At 45.8% G+C, this 7,500-nt stretch overlaps 1 protein-coding gene across 7 annotated transcripts in view; it reads right to left on the reverse strand.

Annotated features, from left to right (window-relative positions):
• LOC110516909 (glutamate receptor 2) overlaps positions 1 to 7,500 on the reverse strand; it is a 65,770-nt gene that overhangs the window by 16,765 nt on the left and 41,505 nt on the right. The gene's annotated exons all lie outside the window — the stretch shown is intronic.

Below are 7,500 nucleotides of genomic sequence, written 5' to 3' on the forward strand. Positions count from 1 at the left end.
ACACAGACCAGTGTATTTTACTATATACAGGTTTTGATACACAGACCGGTTTGGGTCGTTACTTTACATTCTATAAAGGTATTTCAATGTTTGACTTGTTTTGGACGACATTCTGCACACGTTCTCATCAATGAAACATTTGATCTCCATACAGTTTTCTGTTTCCAAAACTACAATCTGTAACAAACCCTTTTGCCAAAGTTTCTAAAAAATGTCATTGCTTAGAAGGAGGGCGATTTGAGATTCAGCACACACACACTTCACAGAGTAGGCAAATCCTAACGGGAATATGGAAATACAGTGCCTTGCGAAAGTATTCGGCCCCCTTGAACTTTGCGACCTTTTGCCACATTTCAGGCTTCAAACATAAAGATATAAAACTGTATTTTTTTGTGAAGAATCAACAACAAGTGGGACACAATCATGAAGTGGAACGACATTTATTGGATATTTCAAACTTTTTTAACAAATCAAAAACTGAAAAATTGGGCGTGCAAAATTATTCAGCCCCTTTACTTTCAGTGCAGCAAACTCTCTCCAGAAGTTCAGTGAGGATCTCTGAATGATCCAATGTTGACCTAAATGACTAATGATGATAAATACAATCCACCTGTGTGTAATCAAGTCTCCGTATAAATGCACCTGCACTGTGATAGTCTCAGAGGTCCGTTAAAAGCGCAGAGAGCATCATGAAGAACAAGGAACACACCAGGCAGGTCCGAGATACTGTTGTGAAGAAGTTTAAAGCCGGATTTGGATACAAAAAGATTTCCCAAGCTTTAAACATCCCAAGGAGCACTGTGCAAGCGATAATATTGAAATGGAAGGAGTATCAGACCACTGCAAATCTACCAAGACCTGGCCGTCCCTCTAAACTTTCAGCTCATACAAGGAGAAGACTGATCAGAGATGCAGCCAAGAGGCCCATGATCACTCTGGATGAACTGCAGAGATCTACAGCTGAGGTGGGAGACTCTGCCCGTAGGACAACAATCAGTCGTATATTGCACAAATCTGGCCTTTATGGAAGAGTGGCAAGAAGAAAGCCATTTCTTAAAGATATCCATAAAAAGTGTTGTTTAAAGTTTGCCACAAGCCACCTGGGAGACACACCAAACATGTGGAAGAAGGTGCTCTGGTCAGATGAAACCAAAATGGAACTTTTTGGCAACAATGCAAAACGTTATGTTTGGCGTAAAAGCAACACAGCTGAACACACCATCCCCACTGTCAAACATGGTGGTGGCAGCATCATGGTTTGGGCCTGCTTTTCTTCAGCAGGGACAGGGAAGATGGTTAAAATTGATGGGAAGATGGATGGAGCCAAATACAGGACCATTCTGGAAGAAAACCTGATGGAGTCTGCAAAAGACCTGAGACTGGGACGGAGATTTGTCTTCCAACAAGACAATGATCCAAAACATAAAGCAAAATCTACAATGGAATGGTTCAAAAATAAACATATCCAGGTGTTAGAATGGCCAAGTCAAAGTCCAGACCTGAATCCAATCGAGAATCTGTGGAAAGAACTGAAAACTGCTGTTCACAAATGCTCTCCATCCAACCTCACTGAGCTCGAGTTGTTTTGCAAGGAGGAATGGGAAAAAATTTCAGTCTCTCGATGTGCAAAACTGATAGAGACATACCCCAAGCGACTTACAGCTGTAATCGCAGCAAAAGGTGGCGCTACAAAGTATTAACTTAAGGGGGCTGAATAATTTTGCACGCCCCATTTTTCAGTTTTTGATTTGTTCAAAAAGTTTGAAATATCCAATAAATGTCGTTCCACTTCATGATTGTGTCCCACTTGTTGTTGATTCTTCACAAAAAAATACAGTTTTATATCTTTATGTTTGAAACCTGAAATGTGGCAAAAGGTCGCAAAGTTCAAGGGGGCCGAATACTTTCGCAAGGCACTGTATATACATATTTTAAAAGCTTTCTACGGTCAGGGCGTGACATGTAAAGTGTTGGTCCCATGTTTCATGAGCTGAAAAAAAAACCCAGAAATGTTCTATAGGCATAAAAAGCTTTTTCCTCTCAATTTTTGGGCACACATTTGTTTACATCCCTGTTAGTGAGCATTTCTCCTTCGTCAAGATAATCCATCCATCTGACAGGTGTGGCATATCAGTAAGCTGATTAAACAGCAGGATCATTACACAGGTGCACCTTGTGCCGGGGACAATAAAAGGCCTGTTTAAAATGAGCAGTTTTGTCACAACACAATGCCACAGATGTCTCATGTTTTGAGGGAGCATGCAGTTGGCATGCTGATTGCAGGAATGTCCACCAGAGCTGTTGCCTGAGAATTCAATGTTAATTTCTCTACCATAAGCCGCCTTCAGCGTCGTTTTAGAGAATTTGGCAGTACGTCCAACTGGCCTTTCAACCACAGACTACGAGTAACTACGCCAGCCCAGGACCTCCACATCCGGGTTCTTCACCTGTGAGATCGTCTGAGACCAGCCACCCGGACAGCTGATGAAACGGAGGAGTATTTCTGTCTGTAATAAAGCCCTTTGTGGGGAAAACTCATTCTGATTGGCTGGGCCTGGCTCCCCAGTGGGTGGGCCTGGCTCCCAAGTGAAAATCAAATCAAATGTATTGGTCCCATACACATGTTTAGCAGATGTTATTAGTCACATACACATGGTTAGCAGATGTTATTAGTCACATACACATGGTTAGCAGATGTTATTAGTCACATACACATGGTTAGCAGATGTTATTAGTCACATACACATGGTTAGCAGATGTTATTAGTCACATACACATGTTTAGGAGATGTTATTAGTCACATACACATGGTTAGCAGATGTTATTAGTCACATACACATGGTTAGCAGATGCTATTGGTCACATACACGTGGTTAGCAGATGTTATTGCGAGTGTAGTGAAATGCTTGTGCTTCCAGCTCCGACAGGGCAGTAATATCTAACCAGTAATATCTAACTAAATGCTTGTGCTTCTAGCTCTGACAGTGCAGTAATATCTAACTAAATGCTTGTGCTTCTAGCTCCAACAGTGCAGTAATATCTAAGAGTTTCACAACCCAAAATATACGTAAATCTAAGTGAGGAATGGATTAAAAATATATACATGTCAGAGCAGCATTGGACTAAGATACAGTGGCGTAGTATAGAGTACAGTATATACATATGAGATGGGTGATGCAGTATTTACACACAATTAAAGTGACTAAGATACTGTGGAATAGTATAGAGTACAGTATATACATATGAGATGGGTGATGCAGTATTTACACACAATTAAAGTGACTAAGATACTGTGGAATAGTATAGAGTACAGTATATACATATGAGATGAGTAATGCAAGATAAGGAGACATTATTAAAGTGGCTAGTGTTTCATTTCCTTAAAGTGGCCAGTGATTCCTAAGTGGGCAGGCCTATGCCCTCCCAGGCCCACCCATGGCTGAGCCCTTGCACATTCATGTGAAATCCATAGATTAGGGCCTAATTCATTTATTTAAATTGACTGATTTCCTAATATGAAGTGTAACTCAGTAAAATCTTTGAAATTATTGCTTGTTGGGTTTCTGTTTTTTGTTCAGTATATATCCATAAACCCTACACCCTAACCCCTACTTCCTAGCCTCTAAACCCTACACCCTAACCCCTACTTCCTAGCCTCTAAACCCTACACCCTAACCCCTACTTCCTAGCCTCTAATCCCTACACCCTAACCCCTGCTTCCTACTCTCTAATCCCTACACCCTAACCCCTACTTCCTAGCCTCTAATCCCTACACCCTAACCCCTACTTCCTAGCCTCTAATCCCTACACCCTAACCCCTGCTTCCTACTCTCTAATCCCTACACCCTAACCCCTACTTCCTAGCCTCTAATCCCTACACCCTAACCCCTGCTTCCTAGCCTCTAATCCCTACACCCTAACCCCTACTTCCTACTCTCTAATCCCTACACCCTAACCCCTGCTTCCTAGCCTCTAATCCCTACACCCTAACCCCTGCTTCCTACTCTCTAATCCCTACACCCTAACCCCTGCTTCCTAGCCTCTAAACCCTACACCCTAACCCCTGCTTCCTAGCCTCTAATCCCTACACCCTAACCCCTGCTTCCTAGCCTCTAATCCCTACACCCTAACCCCTGCTTCCTACTCTCTAATCCCTACACCCTAACCCCTACTTCCTAGCCTCTAATCCCTACACCCTAACCCCTACTTCCTAGCCTCTAATCCCTACACCCTAACCCCTGCTTCCTACTCTCTAATCCCTACACCCTAACCCCTGCTTCCTAGCCTCTAATCCCTACACCCTAACCCCTGCTTCCTAGCCTCTAAACCCTACACCCTAACCCCTGCTTCCTAGCCTCTAATCCCTACACCCTAACCCCTGCTTCCTACTCTCTAATCCCTACACCCTAACCCCTGCTTCCTAGCCTCTAATCCCTACACCCTAACCCCTGATTCATAGCCTCTAATCCCTACACCCTAACCCCTGATTCATAGCCTCTAATCCCTACTCCCTAACCCCTGCTTCCTAGCCTCTAGCCTCTAATCCCTACACCCTAACCCCTGCTTCCTAGCCTCTAATCCCTACACCCTAACCCCTGCTTCCTAGCCTCTAATCCCTACTCCCTAACCCCTGCTTCCTAGCCTCTAGCCTCTAACCCCTGCTTCCTAGCCTCTAACCCCTACCAGCCTGTCACTACCCGTTCATTTTGGGCGTTGAGGCATGTGAATGTGTCTGATCGTATTGATGTGTGTATTACGCTTTATTGATGTGTTTATGAGAGTGTGTGATATGATGCATGGCCGTATTGGTGTGTGTGTGTGTGTGTGTGTGTGATATGATGCATGGCCGTATTGGTGTATGTGTGTGTGTGTGATATCATACAGGGCAGTATTGATGTGTGTGTGTGTGTGTGTGTGTGATATCATACAGGGCAGTATTGATGTGTGTGTGTGTGTGTGTGTGTGTGTGTGTGTGTGTGTGTGTGTGTGTGTGTGTGTGTGTGTGTGTGTGTGTGTGTGTGTGTGTGTGTGTGTGTGTGTGTGTGTGTGTGTGTGTGTGCGTGTGATATGATACATAGCCGTAGTGATGTGTGTGTGTGTGTGTATTGAGTGTGTGCGTGTGTGTGTGTGTGATATCGTACAGGGCCGTATTGATGTGTGTGTGTGTGTGTGTGTTTGTGTGTGTGTGTCTGACTGCTCTGGTCTGTCTGACTGCTCTGGTCTGACTGCTCTGGTCTGGTCTGTCTGTCTGACTGCTCTGGTCTGGTCTGCCGGTCTGACTGCTCTGGTCTGTCTGACTGCTCTGGCAATGTAAATAGTCCAGTTGGCCATTTCATACATTGTTCAGCAGTATTACGGCTTGGGGGTAGAAGTTGTTTAGAAGCCTCTTGGACCTAGACTTGGGGCTCCGATACCACTTGCTGTGCGGTAGCAGAGAGAACAGTCTATGACTTGGGTGACTGGAGTCTTTGACCATTTTTAGGGCCTTCCTCTGACACCACCTGGTAGAGAGGTCCTGGATGGCAGAAAGCTTGGCCCCAGTGAAGTACTGGGCCGTTCACACTAACTTCTGTAGCACCTTACGGGCAGATGCTGAGCAGTTGCCATACCAGGCGGTGAGGCAACTGGTCAGGATGCTCTCGATGGTGCAGCTGAGGAAATTGTTGAGGATCGGGGGACACATGCCAAATCTTTTCAGTCTCCTGAGGGGGAAAATGTGTTGTTGTGCCATCTTCTCAACTGTCTTGGTGTGTTTGGACCATGTTAGTTTGTTGGTGATGTGGACACCAAGGAACTTGAAGCTCTCAACCTGCTCCACTACAGCTCCACCCATCGATGCGAATAGGGGCGTGTTCGGCCCGCCTTTTCCTGTAGTCCACGATCAGCTCCTTTGTCTAGCTCACGTTGAGGGAGAGGTTGTTATTCTGGCACCACACAGCCAGGTCTCTGACCTGTCCTCGGATGGGGCCACAGTGTCTTCTGACCCCTCCGGTCTCAGCCTCCAGTATTTATGCTGCAGTAGTTTATGTGTCGGGGGGCTAGGGTCAGTTTGTTATATCTGGAGTACTTCTCCTGTCCTATTCGGTGTCCTGTGTGAATTTAAGTGTGCTCTCTCTAATTCTCTCTTTCTCTCTTTCTTTCTCTCTCTCGGAAGACCTGAGCCCTAGGACCATGCCTCAGGACTACCTGACATGATGACTCCTTGCTGTCCCCAGTCCACCTGGCCGTGCTGCTGCTCCAGTTTCAACTGTTCTGCCTTATTATTATTCGACCATGCTGGTCATTTATGAACATCTTGGCCATGTTCTGTTATAATCTCCACCCGGCACAGCCAGAAGAGGACTGGCCACCCCACAATAGCCTGGTTCCTCTCTAGGTTTCTTCCTAGGTTTTGGCCTCTAGGGAGTTTTTCCTAGCCACCGTGCTTCTACGCCTGCATTGCTTGCTGTTTGGGGTTTTAGGCTGGGTTTCTGTACAGCACTTTGAGATATCAGCTGATGTACGAAGGGCTATATAAATAAATTGGATTTGATTTGGTTTGACCTCCTCCCTATCTCATCGTCGTCAGCAAACTTAATGATGGTGTTGGAGTCGTGCTTGGCCACGCAGTCATGGGTGAACAGGGAGTACAGGAGGGGACTAAGTACGCACCCCTGAGGGGTCCCCTGTGTTGAGGATCAGCATGGTGGATGTGTTGTTAGCTACCCTTACCACCTGGGGGAGGTCCATCAGGAAGTCCAGGATCCAGTTGCAGAGGGAGTTGTTTAGTCCCAGGTTCCTTAGCTTAGTGATGAGCTTCGTGGGCATGGTGTTGAACGCTGAGCTGTAGTCAATGAACAGCATTCTCACATAGGTGTTCCTTTTGTCCAGGTGGGAAAGGGCAGTGTGGAGTGGAATAGAGATTGCATCATCTGTGGATCTGTTGGGGCAGTATGCAAATTGAAGTGGCTCTAGGGTATCATGGAGGATGGTGTTGATGTGAGCCATTACCAGCCTTTCAAAGCACTTCATGTCTAAGGACGTGAGTGCTACGGGGCGGTAGTCATTTAGGCAGGTTACCTTAGTGTTCTTGGGCACAGGGATTATGGTGGTCTGCTTGAAACATGTTGGTATTACAGACAGTCAGGGAGAGGTTGAACATGTCAGTGAAGACACTTGCCAGTTAGTCAGCGCATGTTCTGAGTAATCCGTCTGGCCCTGCAGATGTTGACCTGTTTAAAGGTCTTCCTCACATCGGCTCCGTAGAGCGTGATCACACAGTCGTCCAGAACAGCTGGTGCTCTCATGCATGTTGCACATGTTGTGAATGATTGTTGTTCTTACAAGGACATACATGTACATAGCTAGACACGACCGCCTCATTGACCTGATAGCCAGTGAGGTGAGACAGATACTCGTTGACCTCATAGCCGGTGAGGTGAGACAGGTAGTCGTTGACCTGATAGCCAGTGAGGTGAGACAGGTAGACAGGGGAGGGGTCAGAGGGAGGGGTTCAGATGT

This window comes from Oncorhynchus mykiss, chromosome 10, assembly GCF_057628025.1.
Source record: "Oncorhynchus mykiss isolate SJ-2025 chromosome 10, ASM5762802v1, whole genome shotgun sequence".
In the NCBI taxonomy this organism is placed as follows: domain Eukaryota; kingdom Metazoa; phylum Chordata; class Actinopteri; order Salmoniformes; family Salmonidae; genus Oncorhynchus; species Oncorhynchus mykiss.